The sequence below is a fragment of the Elephantulus edwardii genome, unplaced genomic scaffold, assembly GCF_000299155.1.
Source record: "Elephantulus edwardii isolate Elephantulus edwardi_28Jun2011 unplaced genomic scaffold, EleEdw1.0 scaffold00077, whole genome shotgun sequence".
Taxonomy (NCBI): domain Eukaryota; kingdom Metazoa; phylum Chordata; class Mammalia; order Macroscelidea; family Macroscelididae; genus Elephantulus; species Elephantulus edwardii.
Genome location: NW_006399827.1, coordinates 8,888,390 through 8,906,834, shown reverse-complemented (window position 1 = coordinate 8,906,834; position 18,445 = coordinate 8,888,390).

Genomic DNA, 18,445 nt, shown 5'->3' with positions numbered 1-18,445 from the left:
TGCACAAAGTATGTGAGATGGAGCTTCAAAATCCTTGCCTCTAAGTAGTAACCTGATTTCACCCTCTTTATGACAGACCTGTTTATTTTCATGGCAGTCCATGGTATGTTCAATACTCTTTCTTCTCCAGCACCACAACTCAAAGGCATCAATTCTTCTGTCATACTTACTCATTGTCCAGCTCTCAAATAACAAAGCATGCAGTTGAGAAGACCATGGTCTGGATTGGGTACACTTTAGTTTCTAGACTGATATCATTGCTCGTTAGCATTCTGGAGAAGTACCTGACAACAGATTTTCCCAATGCAATTCATCTTTTGATTTCTTGACTGCTGGTGACAAAAGTGTTGATTGTGGATCCCACCAAGATGAATCATCAACAACCTCAGTCCTTTCTCTATCATGATACTACTGCCTATTGACCCAATGGTGAAGATCTTTGTTTTCTTGATGTTGAGATGCAGTCCGTGATGAAGACTATAGTCTGTAGTTTTCTGCCGTAAGCACTTAAATCCTCCTCAGTTTCAGTGATCAAGGTTGTGTTGATCAGTCTTCCTCCAATTCTGATGCCACATTCTTCTTCAAGTCCAGCCTCCCGAATGATCTGTTCTGCATATAGATTGTAAAGGTATGGAGAAAAGACACATCCGTGACGCACTCCTTTCTTGTTTTTGAACCATGCAGTGTTTCCTTGCTCTGTTCAGACAATAGCTTCTTAGTCTAGATATAAGTTTCTCATAAGTACAGTCAAGTGTTCTGGGGTTCCCAGTCTTCTTAACATTAGCCACTAAAAAAAAAATTATTTTTATTATGGTTGTGTCATTGTTAGGGGCCGAGGATTCATAGTGACACCAAAAACAATAGACCTGAACCTTGTCCTATCCTGCACCATCCTCTTTGACCCTGACCCACTTGATCCCGTTGTTGTGGTCACCATGTCAGTCTGTCTCATTGAGGATCTTCCTATCTTTTGCTAAATGGAGGAAACATCTCATCCCTCCATTGATTGGTACCTCCCAATAAGATCCAGATCCTTCCCATTCACCTCTGAGTAAACTGAGGCAACACAAGCTCACTTGATAAAACTGAAGCTCTAAATCCCTCCAGACAAGACCCACCCAGTTAGCATCCCACAAGCCTGGCTGATGGTGGCCTGCTTTGTTTGAGTTGGTCTAGTGTCTACAGTTTTAGAAGCAGATCTCTAGATTTTTCTTCTGAGGTGCGTCTAGGAGGGGTCAAACCACCAACTTCTCAGCTCGTAACCAGTGCTTAAACATTCACCCAGAGTATCCACCAACATGACCAAGCCCTGGTTGAAATGGAGGGAGGCTCTGGAAGAAGAGTGCCTCCTCCAACCTCGGCAGGAACTTGGATTGATTTATTCGACCTGTTAAGTACCAGCCATCTCTTAGTAGGGAACGAAAAGAAGGTGGCAGGATGGGATTTGGAATCTGAGCGTCTGGGCACCTCAGCTCACTGTCAACTACATGAGACTCATCCTGTCCTCTTTGGACACTTGCTGCAGAAGGTCAAGGACTGCAGTCTTCAGTATAGACTGAAGCTTAACATCAGGGGAGCTCTGGTGGCCTAGTGGCAAGAAGCTGCAACTGGTTCGAATCCACCAGATGCTCTGCCGGGGAAGGAGGGACAATCTCCTCCTGTACCAGTCAGATCTGATTTGACAGTACATGCACACAAAAATATTTTTTTTAAAAAAAAAAGAAGCTTAACTTCAAGAAAGCAAAGATTCTCACCACTGGGCCCATTGGCAACACCATGATGGATGGAGAAGAGATTGAGGTTGTTAATAGTTACAGCTTGCTCGGCGGCTCCACAACCAACATTTTAGGCACCAGCAGTCAGGAAATCAAAAGGCGAATTGCATTAGGTAAATCTGTCAGGAACCTTTCCAGAGTGCTGAGAAGCAACAATGTCAGTCAAGAGACTTAAGGTGCACCTAATCCAGGCCATGGTCTTTGCAATTACTTGCTATGCATCAGAGAGCTGGATAATGACTAAGGATGATAGAAGAAGAATCAGTGTCTTTGAGTTGTGATGCCAGAGAAGAGTCTTGAACATACCATGGACCGCCAAGAAAACAAATAAATAGGTCTGTCTTGAAGAGGGTGAAACCAAATTTCTCCTTGAAGGCTAGGATTTTGAAGTTCTGTCTCACATACTTTGGGTATGTGGCTAAGATCTATTATTATTACTATGGGATTATGTTGAGTATTTATCTTTGTTGCTTTTAACTTTTGGAGTTTTAAAAAAATTTTTAAAATTGTATTATTTTTGTGTGTGTACCATCAAATAAGATCTGATTGGTACAGGGCTTTCACCCAGCATAATGTCTTCCAGGTTCATCTATGTTATGAGGTATATTGCTGTCTTTGTTATTCTTTCTAGTTTTGTAGTATTCCATTATATGTATGTACCATGGTTTATTTATCCATTTATCCGATGATGAATACTCAAGTTGCTTCCATCCTTTTGGTATTGCTGTTGCAGAAGCTGAAGTGTCTGTGGCACAACTCTTTTTCTCCGATACGTTCCTAAGCAGTGACCTAATGCAATTTGTCTTTTGATTTCCTGACTACCGGTGCTAAGAGTGTTGATTATGGAGTCAAGCAAGCAGTAATTGTTAAAAACCTCAATCTCTTCTCCATCTGTCATGGTGCTGCCAATGGGCCCAGTGGTGAGAATCTTTGTCTTCTTGAAGTTGAGCTTCATTTTGTCATTTTAAACTGGGTGATCCCAGAAGGCTTTGAAGCTAGCTTTACATATGCCTGGGGGTAAGAATGTTGTAAGCAAAAGGACTTATACAAAATGACTGATAATTTACTTAAATTCTATATGCTCTTGATCTACAGAGATAATGCCTAAGGAGGTGAGAGGGAGGGGGGCTGATACTGGGAGGAGAAGCTAGAGGCTTCTCAGAGCAAGAAGGCTTCAGATGGAACCTGAAAGTTGGACAGGGGTTCAGCAGACAGGAAGGCCCAGGAAGAGGGCCAGCCCGTGCACACAGGTGTGTAACAGCCTGGGGACTCCCTGTAGACAGCCTGTGTACAAGAGGGTGAGCAGAGAAGCCACTAAAATACCCATCATCAGATGAGTGAATAAACAAAATATTTATACAGATAATGGAATACTCCCCAACTAGAGAGAAATGATGGCTCTGTGTCTTGGAGAGGGTGAAACCAAGTCTCTCCTTGCCGGCTAGGATTTTGAAACTCCATCTCATGGGCCAGGAGAGATCAGTCCTTGGAGAAAGACATCATGCTCGGAAAGGGTGGAGGGACAGCAGATGATCCAATGGGGGTGGGTGGGTGTGTTGGAATTAATGAGATTGGCTCAGCACAGGGAAGGGTTCTGAGCTTCTGTACATAGGGTCCTTGTAGGATGCAGGGGACTCAAGGGCACATAACAACGGCATACTATATTGGTTGTTATTCAAGCCTCTTGTTTAGAGTCAACAAGACATTGGGAGAACCTTTGTATTTAAAAGTTGGTTGTTATTATATTTTGGACGAACATTCTTCTAAGTGGTACATCAATATGCTGTATTAAAGTAACCTGGGATTACTGTGATGCTGAACCTTGTGCCATTGGGGTGTCAGATGGCATAACGGTTGCCCCACGTGAACAGTGTTTGATAGAACTCCCAGTTTAAGACAGGTTTGGAAACAGGAGTGGCATCCACTTCCTAAACAACATGCCTATGGAAACTCTATGAACTTTGAGAAGCAATGGTAGTTATAGAAAGGCTTCAAATCTTTTGTTCATAGGGTTGCTATGAGTCATGCTCGACTTGATGGCAGTCAACATCCCCAGCTATAGATGGCTCTGGAAGGCAGGCTTCTAGGTCTTGCCACCTTACCTAGCTCTGGCCAGGACAAAGATGGTGCATGCAGCCAGGCCTTTCAGGCTGTGCCCACTTGTTGGCTGACTCTAGCCAAGACCCCCAGCATGAGAAGGAGAAAGAGTGGAAGCATGGGTTTGAGAGAATGGTGGATGGGGAAACATGGAGCCAAGGAAAGAGATCTGGGGACCAGGTGTCAGCTGAGGGCCTGCAGCACAAGGTCTGGGGTTCCCGTTGTTGTGCCAGCAAGGGACCTGTGTGTCACTGAGGTGGAGAATTTGACCACTGACCTCTGTCTCTTTTCTCCCACAGGTTTCAGCCCAGTGTGATTTCTTACTGTAAGTCTGGGATTTGGGCGCTGGCCTGCAAGCTGGGGAGGGGGGAACGGGCGGCCCAAGAAGCCAAGAGCACATGAGTACCTGAGTGCTTTGGTTTGTCTCAGCTCTGTGGTCACACACATACACACACATACCCCGTGTACTGTGTGACTTGGGAGAATCTCACCCTCTCTGATGGGAGAGCTGTGTCTGGGCAGAAGTCAGCATTCACTGGCTTCTCCCCAGAGACCCTCTGTCTGCCCATCCCCTCCATGAACACATGCAGGCTCACCCCTGGATCCTCCACATCCCCCTTCTTTCTACACCTTCCAAGAGTCACATGAGTGATGTTATTTCCCTGACAGCACTCTGTCCTCACATCCAGCCAGTGAGGTCAGCAGGACACTGATTATACCCGTTTTATAGATGAGGAAAGCAAGGCTCACTAAAGAGCCGAGCCATAACTTGTCCTAGTGCATAAGACTAGTGGTGATGGGAACTCACGTACTGATCCCCAAGTTCCTCCCACTGAGAGAGGCCCCAGCCTCTCCTCTACTAGAGGCATGGCTCATGCTAGAGCGGTAGGTTTTGGGGAGGGTAGGATCCTTCTGTCACCCCCATCTTGATACTAACAGCCTCTCTTTGCCTCTCCCCACCCCAACCCTAGCAAGTGCACCAGATGCTGTGGTGACAGATGCTGCGAAAATGAGGATGTCGTCCCCAAACCCTTGATGTGAGCCTGGAGCTAGCCGCCTGGGTGCAGTCTGGACCTGCAGCCGCGGGGATGGGTGCTGGTGGAGGGAAAGGGGGGGAACAAGGATGGCCCTGGCAGCTGGGTGATGGTGTTCATTCTCCTGCAGAATCCTCATCTTCATATTGTTGCTGCTCATCATGTTGGTCCTGACCGAGTATCTCTGTGGAAATTGCAATCCTTTAGAGAACTCGAGCCCTCCTATGCAGTATGTGGAACCAATCTCAGTCCTGTCCTCTGGTGACCTACCACAGGAGACCAGTATATACACTTCTGAGCTCCCACCCCCCTACAGTGAGGTGAGTGCCTGTCCCCATGCCTACCCTGTTCCCACATTTTGAGAGGAACAGAGCAAGGTCAGGCCTCTTACCCAGGCTTTCAGTCCCCAGGGAGGGCTTTGCAGCCAGCATTGGGTCACCTTTCCCCTGTTAACGTGCCAGGGCCACCATGTGGTAGCATGGTCATGTTGGAATGTACCTTCTTTTCCTTACAGATTGTGCAGATGCCCTTTATGGACCTACCCCCCCAAGAACCACCCCCACCCTACAGCGCCAGACCTGAAGAACATCCTGGGGTCCCTAAAGACATAACAACACTGCCTTCGGAGCCACACACTCACCAATGACTCCTCGACCAGGCCAGAGACTCCTGGGACTCCTGAGATGCCCCCGCCCATCCTGCGTGTCTCTGGTCATTCTTGGCCTTAACTTATTGTCCTTCCTGCCCCTGTTCCACCCCAGCCACCTCCCTTGTTCCCAAGACTGGGCCAGAGCCACAGTGCCCTGTTCTGCCTCCCACGCAGAGGCTACCTGTAGGAAAATGCCAACTGCTGACATTGCAGCAGAAGCAGCACCCTGCGGGGCCACAAGAGCCCACTGTTGAGGATACACCATCCATAGGACACCCAGCCATGAGATGTTTGAGAAGTCACTTTGCGCTGGTGGGAGCCTGGCTTGGATGGGGATTTTTTGGTTGGAGTTTCTTTAATTTATTTTAAATTTAATTTTTATTTGTGTGTGTGTGTGTGTGTTTGTACCATTAAATCTGATCTGACTGGCACAGGAGGAGATTGCCCCTCCTTCTCCAGCTGAGCATCTGGTGGACTTGAACTGCATGCCTCTGAGATTGCAGTGCAGCTTCTTGCCACCAGAGCTCCCCTTGGATGCGTTTTGAGCCACTGACTTCTAGTCCTGCTTGAATGGAGAAGGCCTATTATACCCACCTCAGTGCCTGTACAAAACACACTCAGTAAATGCCAGCTGATTGTTACTGTGGGGCAGTGAGCAAGGGGTAAGCCCAATCCTACCAACAATGTGTGTAGAGGGAGGTCACCACCATCAGTGAGCTCCCCTGGGATGCTGTGACAGTGTCCCTGGAGGACTGTACATTCAATAGCCCTCTCAGGGAGAAGGTCTTTGCGTAAACTTTGAACTCTCCTTCCTTGAGTGCTAATGAGCCTGGAAAAGGAGTGGATATAAACTGGATAGGAAGACCTCCACAGGGCCTCTTCCAGTGCTATCTCGAGAATAGGTGTCCTGGGACAATGCTGGAGTCAGCTCAAAGATGTCAAGAGAGTGGCTGACTGGGCAAGGGATTCCTGGTAGAAATTACCTCAGAGGGAAGAGGCAGAAACGGCCTCTATAGGAATGCCAGCCCTGGGTCTCCCACCCCGCCCCGGTGTCCCCCTTGGGCTTGGCCTGGCCTCCACCTCAGGGCAGCCTTGGAGCTGGATACAAATGACCATCAGGATGTTGGATGTGGAGCCTGAGGTCGCCCTAGGCAGGCAGTTACTGCAGTCTCTGGTGAAGATTTGCGGCCATGGATACCCAGTAGAGGGTCACTGTGTCAGCACCTGCTCAGGGGCAGTGAGGCACCGGTGGTGGCAGTGAGTGGACTCAGTCCACCTCTACCTGCCTTACCAGACCAATAGCCAAGAGTGCCATGAACTGGGAGTGTGCCAATCCAAGGGCCATGGTCTTCCAAGGATCAGAAAATGCCACGGGCAAGGGGCCCCAAGTCACAGTTGTCCTTTGTCTGGTTGTCCTGGTCCACCATGTCCAGAGTTTCTTGGGGAGAAGAGCCAAGGAGGTCACCACCATCTGCAAAGGGGGAGAAACAGAAGAACCTAACACAGAAGATGCCTGAATTGAGATCTTTCCGACATAGAGGTGGGGATATACTAAATAAACGCTTCACAGGGCCAGACTCAGTTCTTAGCACAAAAGAGTCAAGGAAACAGAGGATGGGGAGCTCTGGTGGCCTAGTGGCAAGAAGCTGTGCTGCAATCCCAGCAGCACACAGTTCAAATCCACCTGATGCTTCGCTGGAGGAGGAGGGGCAGTCTCCTCCTGTGTCTGTAGAATCTGACTTGACTGTACACAACAACAACAATAAAATTAAACTAAAGAAAATAAATTTAAAAATCTGTTCATTATCAAATAATTTTTAAAAAGTGAGGGAGAGTGGGTGGGTGGAAAGGTTTGGTCACTGAATGGAAAGAAGGAGGAAGAATTGATTGCTGGGTGGTTAGGTGAGTGACTGAGTCAATGATTTGATAGCACTTTTTACAATATTTTTTTAAATTTATTATTTCAATGAAAATTTACAGAGACTTTGGATTTCCATTCATTCGTTGTTGCACTTTTCTCCCCACCCCCGTCCGGCACACTACCCTCTTGGAAAAGTAAAAGAAAAATTCTTTCATTGTTTTACAATCCTTCTATCCTTTTGTGACTGAGATACTTAGCATAATGTCCTCAAGGGTCACCCATTTTGAATAATATTGCATGTGACTATACCACAGCTTCTCTATCCATTAGTTTGTTGATGGGCACTTAGGTTGTTTCCAGCTCCTTGCTATTGTGAACAAAACTGCGATAAACATGGGTGTGCATATATCTGCTTGGATGTCAGTTATGGTCTCTTTGGGGTATGTTCCCAGTAGTGGAATTGCTGGATCAAATGGTATCTTTGTTTTCAACTTTTTGAGAAAGCGCCACACCGCCTTCCACAGTGGTTGCACCAGATACCACTTAAAAATTTTAAGTGGATAGGTGTATAAAGTCGTTACATAATTCAAATAGTTAAAGCCTTGGCTAATAACTGAAAGGTTGATGGTTCAAATCCACTCTGAAGGGCCTTGGAAGAAAAGACTCACAATCTGCTTCAACGTCTGCATCCCTGGGAACCTTCTAGAGCAAAGTTCTACTCTATACACAGAGTTGCCATGAATCTGAATCAACTCTAGGAACTGTTTTTGGGTTTTTGTATTCTAAAAAAGAAAACCACACAGAAGCTCTGTTTCATAGGAAATTCATTTCCACAGTGCATGCATCCAGACAATGAGATCCTCCTGCAAGGGCGGGCAGGGGCTACTAATAAGACGTGCTGGAGTTGTCACTGGGAGAAGGTGGCCAATGTGTAGATACAGTGGAAGTGTCTCTTCTGCCCTGCAGTTCTGGTGGAGACATTGCCTTCCTTTATTAAAGATAACTCATTAGGAATCATTGAATCAGTTCTGACTCAGTAGTAGCTACACTACTGGACAGGAAGAAATGCCTCAATTAGGTTATAATCTTTATTGCTGAAGTCAGTGGTTCAAACCCACTAACCTGCAGGAAAAGAGGCAAGTCTGTTTCCTTAAAGCTCACAGAACTGGGGCCCCAATGGGGCAGTTCCACTCTGTCCTACAGGGTCACTACAAGTAACAGCTTGAATGTGGCAACAGGTTTGATTTGCTCCATTTAATGTTTATGGAAGCATTTTACCAGGTCTTCCACCCACTGAGCAGCTGAGTGGGTTCAAAACAGCCTACCTTTGTGACAGCAGCCAAGTGCATAACCATCTCGCCACGTAGGTTCCTCAAAGATGACATAAAACTCATTGAGCTAGTCGATTCTGACTCCATTTAGAACATAGAACTGCCCGGCAGAATTTTCAAGGCTGTAAGTCTTTACTAAAGCAAACTTAAGCCTCTTCCCTGCTGAGAGGCTGGTGGGTAAGCAGTTTAAAAGACCTTAAGACCTGTAAATCCTCCTCTTTCTGCAGCTAATTGAGAGAGCTGGACTAAAAACCTTATCCTGAAGCCCATCTTGCTGGGACCTGGGACCAGAAATGGCCAGTTTTATGGCCTAAGGAGCCCTGGACCCTGGTTACATAGTGCATAATACGTGGGGTTGTTGGCTGAAAAGTCAGTAATTTGAATCTGCCAGCTGCTCAGAGGAAATAGATGTTGAGTCTCCTATAAAGATTTAGAGCCTCACCCTGGATGGAGTTTGCCATGAACCCGACTCGAATCGAGGGCAGTGAGCTTGTTGGCTCTGTCATTTCCCTTCTAGGCAATTCAGACTTGATAATCCATTGTTAGTTAGGATCACTACCTCGGATTCACCTCCACTCCTTTATTCCATTCATTGGATTCGTCTGGTGAAGCTCCAAGGGCTGGTTAGACCCAACCAACTCTTGTTCAAGAATCAGCACACTTGTGGGGTTAGACTCACTTCAAAATAAAAACCGAAAACCTCAAACCCATAGTGTTTCCAGAACTGTAAATCTTTATGGACTCTCACCGAGCACACCTGGTGAATAGAACCACCAACATTTTGGACCATTGCACTATCAGGGTTCTTTCTTTCTTTTTTTTTTAGGGCTGTTTTCTTAAGTAGCCTTCAATTCTACTATATTTTAGGGGTCTCCTTAACTCGTAGTGACTAACTAGCATCTTCTACTCATGTGTCAGGGATGGAATGTGTCCTATCTCCATATCTTTTTAATCTATATACAGAACAGATCATTTGAGAGGCTGGATTTTATGAGGAGGAATGTGGCATCAGGATTGGAGGAAGACTTATCAACAATTTACATTATGCAAATGACACAACCTTGCTTGCTGAAACTGAGGAAGACCTGAAGCATCTGCTGCAGAGGGTCAAGGACTGCAATATAGATTGAAGCTCAAACAAAGCTTTGTAAAAACAAAGATTCTCACCACTGGACCAATTGGCAACAACATGAGATACGGAGAAGGGATTGAGATTGTTAACAATTTCAGCTTGCTCTGTTCCACAATCAACATTCTTGGAACTGGCAGTTAGGAACAAAAGAAAAAAGAATTGCCTTACAGAGTTCTGCTGTCAAGGATTTCTCCAGAGTGCTGAAGAATAATGATGTCAGTCTAGAGACTAAGGTGCACCTGATCCAGGCCATGGTGTTTAATATTACTTGCTATGTATCAGAGAGCTGGACAATGACTAAGGATGACAGAAGAATTGATGCTTTAGTTGTGGTACTGGAGAAGAGTATTGAACATACCATGGACTGCCAAGAGAACTTAATCTGTCCTGGAGAAGGTGAAACCAAGCTGCTCCTTGGAGGCAAGGATTTTGAGGCTCCATCTCACATACTTCGGGCATATATATAACCAGGACGGAAGCTTTGGAGAGGATATTGTGCTTGGAAGAGTCGAGGGAGACCCTGGATGAGATGGACTGGCACAATAACTGGGGTAATAGCTATTGTGTCACAGTAACAGTAACAGAGATATGAAATTGGTTCACAATAGAGCAGGGTTTAGAGCTATTGACCATAGAGGGTCGTTATGTGTCTGTTGACTCAATGGTACATAACAACTCATGCAGATGACAACTTGGCTTGCAGAAAGAGGAAGTGACTTGAAACATTTTCAGAAGAAGATCAAAGATTATTGTGTTATGTACCATCGAGTTGGAACTGACCCATAGCTGACCCTCCAGCAGGTTTTCAGAGGCAGTTAATCACACGGGAGGAGACTGCCCATCTTTCTCCCGCAGAGCAGCTGGTAGCCTCTAACCAACGTGCCTTCAGGATTATAGTGCAGCTTCTTTGCCTCTAGGCCACCAGAGCTCCCTGAAGATCAGAAGTAACAACCTTCAGTATGGATTACATCTCAACAGAAAAAGAAAAAAAATCACTCCTTACCACTTAACTGATAGACAACTTTGTGACTGAGAAAAGACTGAAGTTGTCAACAACTTCATTTTACTTGGATCGACAATCAGCAAGCGGGAAGCTCTGGTGGCCTAGTGGCAAGAAGCTGTACTGCAATCTCAGAGGTACACGGTTCAAATCCACCAGATGCTCTGTCGGAGAAGAAGGGACAATTTCCTCCTGTACCTGTCAGATCTGATTTGACGGTACATGCACAAAAAAATAATAATAAAAAATAAAAATTTGAAAAAGGTAAAAACAAACAAAAACAACCCCCCCCCCCCAAAACACAAAGACAATCAGCAAGCAAGGCAGCAGCAGTCAGAAGCTCTACGACACTGATGTGTCCAAGGTCAACACCTTGATCAGGCGAGAGAAGAAGGCCTATGTTCGACTTGCTCCTGACTATGATGCTTTGGATGTTGTCAACAAAATTGGGATCATCTAAACTGAGTCCAACTGGCTAACTCTAAATGCAAATTTTTCTCACCATAATAAAAAAGAAAATCAAAAGATGTGTTACATTAGGAGAATCTCTTGTCAAGGAACAGATTATCTGGGAGGCTGGGCGGTGAGGAGGGGGCCAATCTTTGGAAAAAGACATCATGCTGGGAAAGGTGGAAGGTCAGAGAAAGGACAACCTTCTACAAGGTGAACTGACACAGTGATTACAACAATGGGCTTGAGCTTATCGGAGATCTTGAGCTTATCTGAGATCTTGAGCATGGTGGTGCAGGAGAGGGCAAGCTTCAGGTCTGTTGTTAATAAAATAACTATTCTATTAAGTCATAGTCAACTTGGCAGCACCGAACAAAAGTAGACCTAGGTCTCTCTCCTCCATATTTCAAGAAGGGAGGTCTTTCCTTTGGGATGCCACCTTCTAATCTATCTTTATATCCCCCACCACCTCCCAAAAAAGTAGACCTAATAGCACTGTAGTTAAGCACTCAATTGAGTCAAGAAGTCAGCGGTTCAAGTTTACCAGCTGCTCCACAGAAGAACCAGGTAACAGTCTGTTTTCTTAGAGATTAAAGCCTTGGAAATCCTATGCGGCAGTTCTCTTCTGTCCTGTAGACTCTCTTGGAGACAAAACACAAAGATATGTGTCGATAGCACCAATGGCAAAGTGGTAAGTACTAGCTGGAATGTTGATAATTCAAGCTCCCCCAACAGGCCCTCAGAAGACAGGCCTGGTGATTTGCTTCTGAAAATATGAGCCTTGAGATTTTTTTCTAATTGTCACCAGCTTGAAATATTTATTGCTTGTTCATGGAGTAGAAAGAAAAGCGCTATAATAGGTATTGAGGTTGTAATGGTTTCTGAACATTTAGCCCACAACTTATTTCAATGAATGTTCTGTTTCTGCAGCTGCTGCTGCTGTTGTTATGTGCCGTCAAGTCTCCTGTGATTCGTAACGACCCTATGTACAATAGCCCTAAACCCTGCTCTATCCTGTGCCAATCTCACTGTCCCTGACACACCTTACCCCCACCACCCCAGTCACTGAATCAATTCACCTCATAGAGGGTCTTCCTCTCCTGCACTGTCCTCCCAAGCATGAAATCCTTCTCCAAAAACTGGTCCCTCCTTGCAAGTTGTCCAAAGTATGTCAGACGAAGCTTCAGAATTCTTGCCTCCGAGGAGCAGGCTGGTTTAAGCCTCTCTAGGATGAACTTGTTCGTTCCCTTAGCAGTTACTTGAGAAACTATTTAATTGTAGAATCACTCATGGGTTAGTTTTTGGGGTGTGTGTGTTTCCCCTTTAAAATTCTTAAAGAGCAGTTGACTGCACACTGGGCTCATGACGAGTCAGAATTGCCTCAATGACAACTAACAACAGCTCCTTCTATCTCCCACACTCACAAACCCAACTTGCATCGATAATGCCAATACAGGCTTCACTTTTTATCTATGCAAACATAGAAAGACGTTTATTAGAGAAAGGATTTTGCAAAAAACAACAAGGTGTCACTAGCCCATGTCTCTCTAACACATACTTTAAAGAGAGAAGATGTAACCATGTAAGAACGACTTCATTCCCCATCTCTGTTTACACACCTGCTTCACCAGCACCTTTGGAGGGCTCCTTCCACAATAGAAGCTGAAGCCCACTCCTCCACTCGAGCACTCAATTCCTCCCTCAACCTCTGCCCTTTACAGGATCTCCCCCTGTACTTCATCCCGCACCATCAATTTCCCCTTTACTGGACCAGGATCACCTAAACGTGCTGTGCCACCCATCTTATAAAATGGTCCTCATTGACTCTTCCTTTGCTGTTCCGCTTCCTCCTTCCCATCCTCATCCCATTCTGCTCCAATCAGACCTTTGTCCTCAACATTACATGGGATAACTCTGCAAAAGATCATCATGGCCCTCGTCTTACTGAAGCCAAAGGTCAGTTCTCTGGTCATCGACCCACTTAACTATTTGACACACTTGGCCACCGCCTCTGTCTTGGAAAACTTTCTTTTTCATGCTTTTGTGGCTCCACCCGGACCTCATTCAACTTACTCCCACTCACAGAGTCTCCATGTTCCCCTCCTCATCTTCCTCCATTGTCTACAAAAGGTGCTTGTCTCGGGGCTCTGATTTTGCCTCTTCCCTTTGAAGGTGGTCTGGTGGCCTAGCTCATGGGGAATTGGGTTGCTGACCCAAAGGCCTCGCCTTTCTGGTGGTTTGTATCCACTGGCACCTAAGACTGAGGTGCGCCTGCTTCAAGCCATGATCTTTTCAATCACTTACTGTGTGTCTGAGAGCTGTGCTTTGAACAAGGATAACAGAAGAAGGATTGATGGTCTTGAGTTGTGAGAAGAGCACTGAAGATCCCATGGACTGTCAAAAGAACAAACGACCTTGTCCTGGGAAAAGTGCAGTTAGAGTGCTCCTTGGAGGCAAAGAGGGTGAAGCTGAGTCTCATACTTTGAGCATGTGGCTGGGAGAGGCTATTCCTTGGAAAAAAGACATCATACTGGGAAAGGTTGGAGGGTCAGTGAAGGAACGAGAGACCCTCTACAAGATTGATTGACATAGTGATAGCAGCAACGAGCTTCCTTGTGTTAGAGATGGTTAGGATGGCACAGGATAGGATAGGGTTAAGATCTGTTATTCATGGGTACCAGGAACCAACATGAGCCTCACTCACACAGCTCCTAACAACAATCATTCAGATGTTCAGGCCAAAAACCCAAAGAGTATAAGACAATACAACACAAAGTGAGTACTCTAAACTGTGGACTTCCATTAATAATAACAGAGCATCACTGTTGGCTTACCATTTGTAACAAATGCAGGCAGGAATGCAAGATTTCAAACTGTGAAACAATGGACGGGGGGAATGAGATATAGTGAAAAAATTCTACTTTCCAGCTTTTCTGTAAATCTAAAGCTCTAGTAGGAAGCTCAGATAGCTTAGCAGTAAGGAACTATGCTGGCAACTTCAAGGTGAGTGGTTCGAAACCATCAACTGCTCCATGGGAGCTAGATGAGCCTTCTACTGCCTCTGAAAACTAGCTCAAGGGTCAGTTATGAGTTGGTTCTGACTTCACAGCACAAAACAACAAAGTTCTCATGTTAAATAAGCATGTTAACATCTTCAGAGTTGCTCTCAAAAGTAATCTATTGAAAAGCAAAACAAATAAACAACTAGGAAGTGATTCCTTGTTCTCCCTTTCCCTCACTCCCTAATCCTAGCTGAGATAGGGATATCCAAAGTAGATACCTGTCCACTTCTCACCATGTCCATTGTCACAGTCCCAGAACAGGTGACAGTAATCTATCAACCCAGTAGAACAACATCCTAACAGGTTTCTAGACTCCATTCTTGCCTCCCATCCTGCCCCCTGAGGTCATATTACACATTGCAATCAGAGAAATGTCTGAAACATAAATAAGATAAGCTCTCCTGATTAAAATGCTCCCATTGAGGCAAAATACATAAACATATCTTTTTTTTTTACATAAATATCTTAATCATAGCCAAATACCCTGAGGGATTGAGTTTGGTCTGAGGGCCTAAAAGCCATAGTCTCTGGGGATATAAACATCAATTGTCATAACACAGTGTTCTACATTCTTCTTTGGTAAACAACTAAGGATGTCTGGGAAATGAATACATAGCTGTCTGACAGTACAACAGTGGTCTGCCTCTATCTAAATAAAGAATGAAGACAATGAAAGTTATTTAAAAATAATTAGTCCTTGCACGTCCATGTTTATTGCTGCTTTGTTCACAATAGCAAAGAGTTGGAAATGACCCAAGTGCCCATCAACAAACAAATGGATAGAGAAGCTGTGGTATATTCATACAATGGAATATTATAAAGCACTGAAAAGCAAAGAACTAATGAAATATTATACAAAATGGGTGACCTTGGAGGACATTATGCTGAGTGAAATATCTCAGTCACAAAAAGACAAATACTGCATAGTGGCACTTTCTAAAACAGTACTGACATGGGGGTTGGGGAGAAACTAAGAAAAGAAGCGACAAATAATGTACACAGCGTTGAAACAGACGAGGGAGAGAACTGTATAAAAAGAATATATGATTAGGTATTATTGGCATGACAAGAGTGCAGAATAAGAGCTGCGTAATAAAGTGGACTCATGGGGGTGCTGTATAACAATGAAAGAATTTTTTTGCAAAGAAAAAAAGCCCTTTTCAGGGAAGGGGTCTGGGAGGAAAATGTGCAACAATGAATGAATGGAAATCCAAGTTCTCTATAAACTTTCATTAAATCTCAATTAAAAATAAATTAGTCCAGAGGACTAACGGGCCATGAAAAAGTCAAACTCCAAGATCCTGAAAAGTAGATGGTGCCCACCTACTGATGCTGAGTGCTCTAACAGAGGTTGCAGTAGAGGTCCTGGACAAAGTAGAAAAAACAAACAAACAAACAAAAAACAAACTTAAAACTGGCCAGACTTGTTGGTCTGATAGGAACTGGTGAAAGCCTAAGATGATGGACCTTATTCAAGCCTGAACTATACTCACCTCTCTGGCTCGACCTTTGGTGAAACAATAGACAAACTTATAAGGTGAATGATAACTCTAGGAAGGTGTGTGCTCCTTACAACAAAAAACCGTGTAAGACTGAAAAACCAGCACTTCCCCAGGGGTAAAGCTCAGAAGGCGGGAAGGGGGAGGACAGAAGTATGAATGAAAACAGAAACCCTAAAGGAGGTAAAAATGTGATTAACAGTGCAAGTATTAGGGAGCTCTGGTGCCCTATTGGCAAGAAACTGCACTACAATCCCAGAGGTACGCAGTTCAAATCCACCAGATGCTCTGCTGGAGAAGGAGGGGCAATCTCCTCCTGTACCAGTCAGATATGATTTGATATATAAAAATTAGTAAAATAAAATTTTTTTAAAACCCCAAACAATGCAAGTGTTGTGATTAGTATCATAAAGCAAAATGTGTATAAATGATTGAATGGAAGACGAATTAGCTTTATAAGCTTTTACTCCAATCACAATCTATCTCTCTCTCTCACTGGCCACAAGCCTGAACCAACCCACAGCTGACTCTCCAGAGGGTTTTCTTTTTTGTGTGTGAGAAAACTTTGTATTTAGAATAAGCCAGCTGGATTCGGTTTGTGCTGTTGAGTCACCTGTGACTCATACCAACCCTATGTACAACAGCTCAGAAGTCTACCCTGTCCTGAGCCAGTCTTGCTGACTCTGACATATCTACCCCCATTGCCCCAGTTACTGAATCAATCAGTCCATCTCGTCCGGGGTCTTCAATTCCTGCACTGTCCCTCCACCCTTCCAATCATGACGTCCTTCTTCAAAGACCAGTTTCTCCTGGCCACATGCCCAAAGTATGTGAGACAGAGCTTCAAAATCCTAGCCTCCAAAAAGCTTGATCTCACCCTCTCCAAGACAGACCTATTTATTTTCTTGGAATTTAGATGATCCCAATTCTGTTGGCAACATCCAAAGCATCATAGTCAGGAGCAGGTCAAACGTAGGCCTTCTCTCTATCACGCATGATCAAGGTGTTGACCTTGGCCACATCAATGTCATAGAACTTCTTTATGGCTTGCTTGATTTGGTGTTTGTTGTGGCTTTGATATCCACAAAAAACACAAATGTGTTATCTTCTATCTTCTTCATGGCTGACTCAGTGGTCAGGGAATGTTGGTAATGGCCTAAGTGGTTAAGCTTGTTTCTCCTGGGGGCGCTTTTCCAGAGGTATTTTTGGCTGCCTTCAAAGTCTCAGTGTCTTAGGCCGCTGGAAGAAGGTGTGTGTGTGGATTTTGTGTGTGGTTGTGGATGCCCTTCAGGACTGCCTTCTTGACCTTTACGCCTTTGCTTTGGCTTCAGTTTTGGAAGGGGCAGGGCCTTCTTTGCTTTCGGCACCATCTCCATTAGAATCCAAAAGGGTTTTAGAGACTGTAACTCACACAGGAGGAGATTGTCCATCTTTCTCCCTTAGAGCAGCTCATGAGTTTGAACCACCTGCCTTTTTCTTTGCAGTAACTCTTTACCTGCTAGGTGGCAAGAGCTCTCTCAAATCACAGTATAGTAAAGTAAAATAAAGCCCTCTCTATCTGTGGCTATGGCCTTTGGTGGTCTATAGGAGGTGTGGGCCCTTCCTTCCTCTTCGACATCATCTCTTTTCTCCTTGCCTTCTAGTCACAGGCGCCTCCTCTCTAAGCCTAATTATATGAAAATGTATAATAGTGTTTAATTTGAAAATGTGTAATAGTGTATAATTGGCTGGAGGCCTTTGCTCTGGGTCCCCTTTTCATCATTGGGTGAAGCTCAGCAAAGGAGGAAATTGTAGCAATGGAGTCTCCCATCTTTAGTCCCAGAGGGGGGCTGAGTGTATGGTTCTTGCTTACTTGAGAGACTCAGGAACAGCTCATGCAGACGTCTGTCTCACTGGGTGACAGTTTCTGAGACGTGTGGATGTGTTTCCACAACCCAGGTTCATCACTTCACTCTGTCGGTCTAAAATAAATTATGATACTTCAGCTAAGATTTGACCAATAACTTGTTCCAAACACTGTTTAGTTTTCTGCCAACATTTCACAACACAAAGACACATTAAGGTCTGACTGGAGGCTTGAGAAGACAATTTTGAATTTTGGCACAGCAAGTGAAGGACTTTCATCAATGATTACACTCCGCAGTTGTAAGGCTGCATACATTTCTTTCCCTATATGCCCACCTCTTGGACTTTGTTGGAATTATCTCTGCCTGCTTTATATTTCAACATTAATAAAGTAAAAACCCTCACCACTGGACCAATAGGCAGCATCACAATGGAGAAAAGATTGAAGTTGTCACAATCTCATTTTATTTGTTATTTTTTAATCTTTAGTTTTGTTTTTAAAATATTCATTATTTCTTTTCAGTGTTCCACATTTTCTTTCTTCTCTCCTCCTTCCCAAGCCCACCCTGTAATGCACCCCTTGTTCATTATACATAATGCCTAATAATATATTCATTTCAGACAGTTCTTCTCCTCATCTGTTTAATGCAGTGTAATTATCTATCCACTTTTTTCCCATTCTCTCCTCAACACCCTCACGTCTGTCCTAT